The sequence below is a fragment of the Pagrus pagrus genome (genome assembly GCF_965226575.1).
Source record: "Pagrus pagrus genome assembly, chromosome: 5".
NCBI classification, from domain to species: Eukaryota; Metazoa; Chordata; class Actinopteri; order Spariformes; family Sparidae; genus Pagrus; species Pagrus pagrus.
In genome coordinates this window covers 4600768-4611892 of record NC_140189.1, presented here as the reverse complement: position 1 = coordinate 4611892, position 11125 = coordinate 4600768, and the positions used below count along the sequence as shown (strand labels likewise).

The window sequence follows — 11125 nt, the reverse complement described above, 5'->3', positions numbered from 1 at the left end:
TCCGCTGCTGGCTCCGCTCAGTCCGCGCTGTCTCTCCAAATATCTGCCGGGTGTCCTCACCTCCCCGCGAACCCTCCCAGGGCTCTCCACGAGGTCTCCCCACTTCTCCCCCGGCTGTCCCTCTCTCTCTCCCCCCGGTGTCTCCAGGCGCGCACCGAGCGTCTCCCCTCGCCCGCTGCTCTTTTGCGCACGGACACTTCTCCACACTCTCGAGAGTCGGCACCAACCCGGGCTACTGTACTTTCTCTTTCCAGCTTCAGTAATTAGTTTCTCCTTGAGCTCGGACTGGAGGACAATGTGATTGCGGCTCATGGGGATTTAGTGTCGTGACATGCTTCCAGGACCCGGCGTCTCCACAAGGAAATGGTGAGTTAAATCCGCTTTTTTGGCGCAGATTGTCAGACTACTGTACTCGTTTGTTTGTCTCCAGGTGTGAGTGTTTGACCTCTGTGGACAAGGCACAGGAAGTGTGACCTACCTCAAATGTAGAAATCAATTTTCTTATATTCCTTCCGATATTTGAAGTTCATGGCGCACACGTGTGACTTTAAAGACACCTTGGAGGCATCTGGAACCCCCACATTAAAATTCCCACATTAGATGAACCAAATCATTCTCTTAAAAGGGATCTTATTCTAATTTCTGTGGCTTTTTGACATCATTATAATACCGTTTTACTGCATTTTCTGCAGATTCTAGTTGCCAAAGTTTGCTTGAAATATTCCAGACTAAATCGTTTTCATGGGAGGCTTTTGACCTCCACGTGAAGAGGCTCCACTTCCCCCACCCCAAATCGATTTGTTGAGACCTGTGTGAACAACATAGTTTTCCAAACATGTGATTCCGGTGGTGTGAGGCTGCAGAGCTGCCGTGCCGCTGCCTGCCTCGCCCTCTCTGTTCCGATCAGTAATCCATCGATAAGGAGGGCTATAGATCCACAGAGTAGATGGACTGTCAGCTGTCACATGCTGTGTGAAGCAGGAGCGACCCTCTGGATCCTGTAAGTGAACAGTAAGCGGTGGAAAATCAGTGATTTTTTTGGATAACTGGGAGTTTTTCTGTACGTTGCGCGCTTGATTGTTGATTTTTACTCTCAATTAAGTAATTTGTGCTGTTGTATTTGAGGTTTTTCTCTCTCCCTCTGCTCTTTTGTGATGCTGCTATTTTTTTTATGACAGAACTTAAATGGATTCAGTTTCTAAATGAGCTTTTTATTTAAATTTCCCTTGAACATACATTTCCACTGCTGGATTCACCCTGACAACACCTTCTTTTACTAAACTGGTTGGTGCAATGCAAATGCAACACGTCACAGTTTGCTTTTAAAGGCTGTAACAATTGTAAGTTCTTTTTTTTAGGTAGGAATAAGTACAATTCTCATGGGCTCCTGGCTGTTTTTTTTTTTTTTTTTTACATTTTACAGGATAATATTACTCTAAAATGAGCCCTGTGTCTCTCTCTCACTTGTAAAACATTTGAAAGCTGTATAATATCACAAACAGACAGCTGCAGTTTGACATTCAGTGTTTCACACATCGCCGGGCGTACAGTATGACAGTTCTGAAGTGTCTTCATGTCATTCGTAACTGAAACACTTCCCATGCCCGTGACTTGTTTTACAGTGCAGTTACTTCAGGGCTCAGATTATTATGTAATATTTCTGGAACAGACGCGCTGCAGGGAGCCGTCCAGCCTCGATCAAAGGTGCAGGTACAGTGTGCAGTTACAGCGACTGATATGATGATTGGAGGATCGCGGCTGTGTCATTCCCAGTCCACACTCTCTCCAGCTTGCCCACCACCACTCAGAGCCTGAAGATAAAGAGCCATGTGAGATGGGTTGGAACGCAGCCAGAGGACTTGTAATGTTTCAGTCAATGCAAATGACTTTGGGTCATTTGCATTGACTCAGCGTGGGCATGGGGACTCCTCAGATTGATTTTAAACCACTGCCTTAAAACATGGCTTAAAAATCAATTTTTGGCTGGGAAGTTTCTTTTGAGAAGTTTCTTTCCTGCTTATGTAAGATCTGCCAGACTGTCCTCCTCCAAAAAAATGCCCACATAGGTCATCTGTGAAAGCAGCTTATTATGATCTATAGTTATGTTTATTGTTAGGCGCCGAACTCTAGTGGCTGTAGGGATTATGATGGGAGCAGGGTAGAAAGTCAGGTAATGTAGTTTAAAGGCTGGTATGGATGGATCAGACACACCCAAATTTTATCAGAGGTGCAGTTGGTGCTGTTTGGTGCACATGGCTCGGTGCACCTGCTAGTGGCCAGAGCCAAAACTGCACGTAGGGATTAAGATGTTGTCTAGGCAAAACTGATTTTTTTTGCAATCATTTCTCGCGTTGTTTTCAGATACTTGTGACAAAGATAGATAACAGAGGCAGGATATTTTACAGTTAAACAATTAACCTTATTGTTTTAAATAAAGTTTTGACATATCAGCACATATCGGGCAACATATACACCAATACCGATATATCTGTCATAGGCCAATAATGGCAGATATTATTGGCAACTGATATATTGGTCGGGCTCTGGAAAATAAAGTAAAAATGTAGCTTCTGAAATAAATATTTTTTACAGAGCTCTGATGGAGCTCAGGATTTATCAGGATGACAGCTGCTTTACTAAACAACAATTTAAACAATTTCAGCGTATGAATGTGTAGTGTGTGTGACCTTTTTCGATGTGACAAAGAAAGCAGAACATCAATTAACATTAGATCCTGACTGATCCTGTCGGCGTGTCCCGAGATTTAAATAATCAATCAAGTTAAGCTGCTGTGCCTCGTGCATAAATGGGCACAGCACTTACCGTCTCTGCTGCTGGGGGACCGCTGCAGACAATGTTATATTTTCCTCATTAGTGATATATTACTGTGATCTACACATCGCTGACATGGTAATAGCAAATTATTTGTCTTGGTTTGCACTTTATAAGGTAATCTGGAATGACATTTATGTAATTGAAGTTATAGGCAATATTGATTAGGTTTATACTTGGAAATTAGACTGTAATTAACGTGACTTGGGTTAGAATAAAGATTTGATTTCTTTTGTAATTGTCTTTACGACTCTGCATCATCTGACCTGCTCTCTGTGTGCCCTTTTACCTGTTTAAACCCCTAAAATCAGACAGTATTGGCAGACAGTCATTTTTTTTCACCACATTTATCACTGATACACGTCAACTGCCGCATGTGTCGTCATTTGTCGTTTCGTTAACATTAACCAACCTATTCTGTGGTTCAGGCGTGAGTATGTGTTGGAGATGCATGTAGGAAAGCACACACCGGTGCACATAACCTTTATTTAAACTGGAACAATAAAGTTTTAGTCAAGAGCGCACACAGGGGTATCAGGAAAACAAAATGTCTTGTTTTAGGAGAGATGAATAGAAACTAGCCGCTGAGCAGCCGCACCTCTCCAGTTTTTCTTGAATTGACTTGTGAATGTGAATCTCTCCTCCCACACTATAACAAGAAGCTCTTCTGCAGATGCACCTGTGATTATTTCGACTCTTATCGCTTTTCGTTTCTGCAGAACTGAAGTTGTGCTGTTGCATTTTTTTGGCAGGTCTGTGTCAGCCTGCTATTACCTCGAAACTATGCTTGTTTGTCGATGTGCATAAATGTGTGTGTCAGTGTCTGCATGTGGACCGACGGCTGTGTTTGCACTGGGTTTTGAATAAAGCCTTTAAGGAGCCCTGACTTTGTCCAGTTCAGTTTGTTGCCATGACACCACATTTTGAGTTTGATCCTCACATCAGAGCAGTCCATTTCTTTCATCTTAATCACACAGATTGATTGGCTGATTGGCAGACCATTTAATATAACTAACCATTTGTCAATCATGAAGCAAAATGCAAAACATTTGATTTTCATAGCTTTAGAAATCACTCACTTTTCTTTGCTTCATGTTTGTATTAAAAACTTTGTCTTTGGCAGCTGATTAGAGAGAAGTCTGGGGATAAAATATCTGGCAACTCTTGGGGAGAACTTATCATTTGTTCTGACAAGTGTGTTCAACTGGGAGGAGACCCCCGGGAAGACCCTGAACACACTGGAGAGATTAGATTATCTCATCAGGCCTGGGAAGGCCTCAGGATCCCCCACAAAGTTCTGGGGGAGGATGAGCTATGATAACTGTGTGACCCAGATGTGGTCAAATGGAAGAAATTGTAGAGTCACATAAATCTTTTCTTGTAAAATTGTAATAGTGGTAGGTCTTGGTGGATTTTCATATTGTGCTACATTGGGCTCTCTCCCCACAAACACAAGCCAACCAGAACTTGTAAACGATCGTTCCCAGATGCACCGTTGGTTGGAAATCATCAGACTTCCATTTTCATCCACTAAACTGCTTCAGTTGATTCTTTTTTAGTTTGTTTTTTTCAAGCTGCTTTGAATGATTTGTGTCCACTAGAGGGCAGAAGAAAGATTTTATTTTGCCTTAATCGTTGTGGGAGCATTCCTCAGAATTCTGCAAGTGCTAAACCCACAATTCATCCAGTCCACAAGGGTTATGAAGTGGACTTTGTGCCAGCTTTCAGAGAGTCCGCTTGGGCTGCAGACTTCACTGGAGATCACAGATTTATTTTCCACAATTCATCGCAATACAGACATATTAAATGTTACTTGGATGATAATATTCATCCACAATATGATACAGAAATATGTTGAAGTAAACACTATCTTAGTTACAAGTATCATAATAACCGACGCACCTGCGGCACTTTCGAGGCCCTAGCTAAGTGGGCTAAGCAATAATAATAGTTTTAGTAATATTAACTCGATAAAGTCACTAATCCTAGATCTTCTTGAATTAATGATACCGCAAACAAAGAGGATTAGCCTCCTGTTACCATGGAAAACATGGCACATCATTTCCACAAGGTATCTTGGGGGCTAGGAATAAGGTGGATAGTGGTAATAAAAATGAATTTTATTACTGGCAGTCTTTAGGAGTGTCTCCTTGCAGTCTCCCGCCATCGGAGGCTTTTATGTGATTACAGTTAACACATCACAGAATGTACAACGAGTCCAGGGAGGATCAGTTTGCGAGTCCAGAGGGCGGACATTAGGATTCAGCCATATACTTGCAGAAACAAACCTTGACTGTACCGACTTGTCAAGATCTTAGAGCTAACATCTTAGCATACAGAGTTTCTCTCCAGTTTCTTCCTGGGTAGGGCTTATACCATCAGGTCGTTTAGACTTGTGTGCTAGCAGCAGTTATGTTCAAGGGTTTGTAAAAGCTGTTGGACTTTAACCTTATGGTTCAGCTCATCAAAACAATGTTATGAAATTTGTTGAGAGCTTTGAAAAGCTGTGGATTGAGGAGGGTGTGGGGGGGGGATTATGAGTAATGTACGTCTCTTGAGAGCTTAAATCTGAGCGCTGACTTGCACTTTTTGGGGATAATTCAAGCTTTTCTCAACAGTAATTTGAAGACAGTGACATTCTCCTGACACTCATATGAACAGTCTGACTGTCCCCTTTAGCATCCTGCTGTTTCTGTCACCAGCGTGCAAGTATAGGTTATACTTTGAGTCAGTTAATGTGTTAGTATTGTTTAGAAAGGTCAATACAGATTCGATTCGATTCAATTCAATTCGAGTACTGATTAGTGTGGTAACATACAGGGTGGTACACATGGTACAGAACAGCAGCAGCTGACATTCATGTATTTTCTCTCAGCACTTTCACTGTCATTACTTGCAGTCAGGGACTTGATGTAAAGTCTGACTGAACTCCACCACTTGTGTTGGACTGGTACACATGGAGATACTAAAGATGACATGTTAAAGATTTAAGCCTCGACACCAATGAGACTGTGGTTGGTGTATTGTTAGAATGAATGTTATGTAGCGTCTGGATATTGATAAGTTTGTAAGGTGCTCCTAAGCTGTGTGACTTTCTGTTGCAGAGTCAGGACTTGTGCCATAGTGTGCTTGCAAAATAAAAATTCAAACCCCAGTCTTCTACAAATTCTGCACATATGCAAACATAATGCTGACCCACACGGTTCAGTGCCAATGGAGGCAATCGTGGGATGTTTATATCCTGCAGGGAGAAGTGGCGATGTAAGCAGTTGGTGTGTCTGACGAAGTTTTTTTTTAAAATAATAATGGTAATTTCTCCCAGCTTTATCTATTGCATGTAGTTTATTTGTACTTTTTATTTGGATATTTTGCAAATTGCACTAATGACTAATGAACATATTGAGTTTTTATTTGTTTTAGCAAAACAAAACTTTAGTGTTATGTGCCAGTCAGCATGGAAGCTGTGGTAGTATTTGGGGAAATCAAAGACTTCTCACAATCGTTAAAGAAAGTTCACCCACAAAATCTGTAAAACTGTGTCAGTTTTCATCAATGCTAATAGCCATTCTTGTTGTTATAATTCTGACTCTGGAACGGGAAGATGGACTGTGCGCACAACGCCACACTTGAAAACAGAAAAAAAATTGGAGCTGCCGGCAGGAATTGGAGATTGGGGTTAGTTTTGGGTGGCGAGAGAGCCCCAAAATATCTGCCAATGCAAAATTTATGAGAAATGTGGCAAAAAATTCACACAGACCTGATAGCCTATGACATGCACACATCTACAAGTACTCAGAAACCACCGTGTGCTGCTCGATGATCGTCTATTTTTGACTTTGTCCCCAAGTGTTTTAATTGAGGTTCATACAGAGTCCATAAAAGAAAGAAAAAAACATGTTCAGTCAGCTGAGAGATAAAGATTTTGAGTTGGAGATGTTTTGTACATATTATTCATTCTCTCTCTCTCTCTCCCTCTCTGGGTCTCTCACCCTCTGCTGCTTAGACTCATCAAAATGAGCTTATGCAACAATCCAGCAGTTTAGGTCAATAACTGAATCTGCTGGACACACACACACACACACGCACGCACACACAGACACACACACACACACTAGACCATCTGCTAAGAATCAATAGCCTCCTCTCTCTCCCTCTCTCTGGACTGCTGTAGTCTTCACACCTGACAGGTTGACAGTTAAGTGCTTAAGTGTCGGCCTGCATAATTAAATGCATTTAAATCAAAAGCTTGATCGATTGCAGCATTTGCATTTAAACAGCCCGTACTGAAAGCCAGGCAACACACGCACGCCGACACTAGTGACACTGTTATGTGTGAATATGCGACATGAACAGTGAAATTATTACCCAAACCAAAACACTGGGATTTTTACCCACAAATTTTACCCAAATAAAAGTGGTGTTGATCATCTGGATAAACTTTTGGCATGTTTAAAACACATCTGATCATGTTTCCTGCAGTCTGACCTTTGACTGTTTATAATACTGACATAACTTCCGGGTCTGAATATTGGAGCCAACGCAGAAGTGCCTTAAACCAGCGGGGGTGACTCTACTGGTTGCAGAAAGAGGTCAAATCGTATGTAAGCTTATGAGGAAATGACTCTCTTTCTCACTTGATTTATAACCTCAGTAACAGTTTTCTGATAAGTTCATGGTCCCAATCTCTAGTTTCAAGTCTTCTCTAATTTAGGGTAAAATAGATAAAGCAGGTTATGCTTCAGGGCGTGGCTAACTTGTAATTGACAAGTTGCTACCACGAGGTGTCCTCAGGCTCTATCCTCCCAGCTCCACCCTCTTGGCTTCAAAATGGTAGTCCACAAACCAGTGGGTGACATCACGACGGGTTTACACATGAGTTGGTCTTTGTTGCCACATGTTGCGTACTTTTACGTACTTTGATCAGTGCAATGTTATAACCAATCAAAACGAAGGGCAAAGATACAAAAATGAAGTAAAACCAGAATTGCTGTGCAGTGCTCAGATAGTTCAAACAAAATGTGATGACAGTGCTGTTTTATAGGGAACACTGTAGTTCAAAAAAGAGAAAAATCCAAGACACTCTTCCGGCAAAAAGGTCAAAAAGCCTTTAGATGGCTTTTTTATACTGAAATTCTTACTAAGAAGGCTGTTTGTGCCGCTGGTTGCTACTCAGCTCATTTTTGACATGTTCAGTTAATGTTTTTTAGAATTCGCCATGAAATAGCCATCTAAATAAAGACTTATCTCCAGAGGAGTGCCTCTGATTTTTCCCTTTTTGAACTACAGTTTATTTTTAATCACAACTGCAGAGAAAAAAGAAACGTCCAGCTGAGTGGTTATAACACGACATGAGGTTGATTTACTGATTGAAATCATGCTTTGGGAATCTTGTACAATATAATAAAGGTTTTAAAATGTTATATCTTTTTTATGTGAACAGTGTAGGTATAACTGAGACCTGAGCATTATTTAAGCACCAGCTCTCATTTGAGAATTTATGGTTCGGTAAATCTGATCCACGTGAGTCAGCTGCCTCAAAGCCAGCACTTTACTTAACATGCAGGAGTATTTTGTATGAAGAAAGAAGTACTCATACACAGGCACACACTGCCTAATTCAAACATGAGAATGCAGTGTCGGGCCAGAAGCTGTGATTTGCATATTGTTGAGCAGCGTCAGAATCTCTCCCATCCACTCAGCCTGTTGTGCTCATCGAAGCTGCTGAATAGAGGTAATTACCTTCAGTCCTTGACGCGCTCCGCTGTCAGATCTGCTTCTGAAGGCAGCTTCAGCTGAGCACAGCGAGGCTCTGATATCACGCCGACCTTAGTCGGATTCAGGCTGGTGAGAGCTGACAGTGTAGGAGGAATCAGAGCGACTCCAGAGAGGTTTTCAAAAAAAAAGAGAGAAGTCACGAGTGAGAAGGAGTCAGTTTGATTTCATTATCAGCCTCACTGGGTGAACTCATTGTGTGTGTGTGTGTGTGTGTGTGTGTGCGTGTGTGCGTGTGTGTGTGCAGTAGTGTAACCTGCCTCCATTCATGTCTAACCTTTAGCTTCACACAAAGACAGCAGAGAGAGAGAGAGGCCAGAACAGAATGAACTCCAAGATAAAAGAGAGATTTACGTTCTCGTCATGACATTGACATTAGTCTTGCAAATTCAGTCAGGTTGTAAGAGATAAGTGTGGCTGCAGGTGCTGCCATTATCAGTTTAATCTTTCAATGAATTTTTTAAACGCAGTCAATGAAATGTCAGAAAACCCGAACATATTTACGATAATAAAAAACAAATCCTCCAATCCAAGAAGGTAGAACCAGTGAAGTTTTGGCATTTCTGGTTGACTAACGACCAACATAATTAATCAAAATATCTGTTGACATGGTGACCTTGGTAGCCAAGGGGTTTAGGGCTCTGACCATGTAAACCCAGTGTCCCCAGTTCGAGGCTGTCTGACCACCTTTGTTCCCTCATTTACGATCTGCTCTCCACTGTTGGCTCTCTAATAAAGGCGAATACTTCAGTGTTTCCCTCAGAATGGCCGCATATCTCATAGCCCCGTTCTGGTGTTCCCAGAACATCATTATTAACATTGTTCAAGGACCATCATTGAAACTGACCAGTTATATTTTTGAAATGTCACAGCTTAGCGACACCAGAAAAATAGGCACATGTTTATCACACTGGTGCTCCAAGTTATACTGCTATCACACTGTCTCCAAAAAGGGTTGTAAAATTCAGCCTGTAGGCCCGTAAAACAAGAACTGTCCTTTGCATTATCCAAGCCCCGTTAGTAGCCTAAAAGTGGAGGTATGCTCGTGAAGAGCTCCTTCTTAGGACGTGTTGTCTGACCACGCTGGAAGGCAACCATTTTCCAAAGTCTTACTCAGCAGCCACACTTGATTCTCTCCTTGAAGCCGTTTATTGTTGTTCAAACCATGCAGACTTTCTGACCTCCACACACCTCGACAAACACTGAGTGAAGTGGGTGTAAATGTAGCCCTCCAAATCTGAAGTCAAAAAGACATCTGGAGAGGGGGTTTTAGACTTTGTGTTTTGGCAAACACCATAATTTGTCACTCAGTGTGAAGGACTTGTTGACTGTCTTACAACTGTCTCCATTCATGAATGCACACAGGCTGTTTTAAGTCTTCTGCTGCACAGGAAATTACTCTCATGACCTGTTCAATGTGTCATAATGTAAGAGACAACAAAGGAACATGAAGAGGAAAGAAGAGAGAGAGAGAGTTGGTGGATGATGAATAGGCATTATGTAGCAGGCAGGGTTAAAGTCTCTCTCACACACACACACACACACACACACACACACACACACACACACACACAGATGGGTGGTTCAAGAGATGAGCTGAGTGCAGCGAGAGTTCATGAACAAGAGAAAAGGATGTGAGAGAGAAACGAGAGCGGAGGGCAGAAAAGGGAAACAGAGAGTGAGAGAGACGGGTGAGAGACAGTGGTTTAGTGTTGAAGAGAGAGAGTCTGTATTTATTTTTGGTGTTTCACCTCCGGCAGTCAGAGAGCGCGTCTGTTCGTGCAGTGACAACTCCATTCAGCCAAAAACTCAGCAGAGGAGTGTTATGACAGCGTGATAGAAAATGTCAAAACTCCATTAATGGATGTGTTTTTCTTTTTCTAATAGATTTTTACTGCTGGATGTTACTGATGTGTTCAGTTGAGAGATGTCAGGTGTGAGAATGACGACTGAAGAAGGAGTGGAACATAAGCAAGGACACAATACCATGAACACAACTTATGATTCAATATAATTAATTTTTTGACATTTGTGTCAGTTTGTTGATTTATGTTGATGTACACTACACACACGTATGTCTCTATCTGTTTTGTAGTGTGTGTTTGTGTGTGTTTGTGCGTCCCTAACAGGCGGTGATAATGAATCCGGCAGAGCTTAACTCCTAAAATGACTTTCGGATGCAGATTAATTGGATCTTGCCGCCTAAATGTTTTCATGCTCTCCTCTGGCAGTGAATTAGCCGGCGATATTTTTTTTTCTTTTAAAGCTGTTTATATCAAACTGTACACATAGATTTGATTCAGTAATACAGATATTTCTCAGAGGCAGAAATAATCGCATCGGCTCTGGTAATCTTCAGTGGGTGGAGCTAAACAAAGTTCTTCCGGCTGAACAACATTAAACTGAAGTATCCATCCGTCTATTTATTTCCTTCTTTATACTTTTTATTTCTGCTACTCTTTTATGACTACTGCTTTTATATGACATTGTTCTCCATTTTATCTGAAAATGTCAAAACAGG

At 41.6% G+C, this 11125-nt stretch overlaps 1 protein-coding gene across 1 annotated transcript in view; it reads left to right on the top strand.

Moving 5' to 3' along the window:
• Nucleotides 1–285: 285 nt before the first annotated feature.
• htr4 (5-hydroxytryptamine receptor 4) overlaps nucleotides 286–11125 on the top strand; it is a 175458-nt gene continuing 164618 nt past the window's right edge. Inside the window, exon 1 of the mRNA XM_084352815.1 lies at nucleotides 286–366. The gene's annotated coding sequence lies outside the window, so the exon portion shown is untranslated. The remainder of the gene's footprint in view (nucleotides 367–11125) is intronic.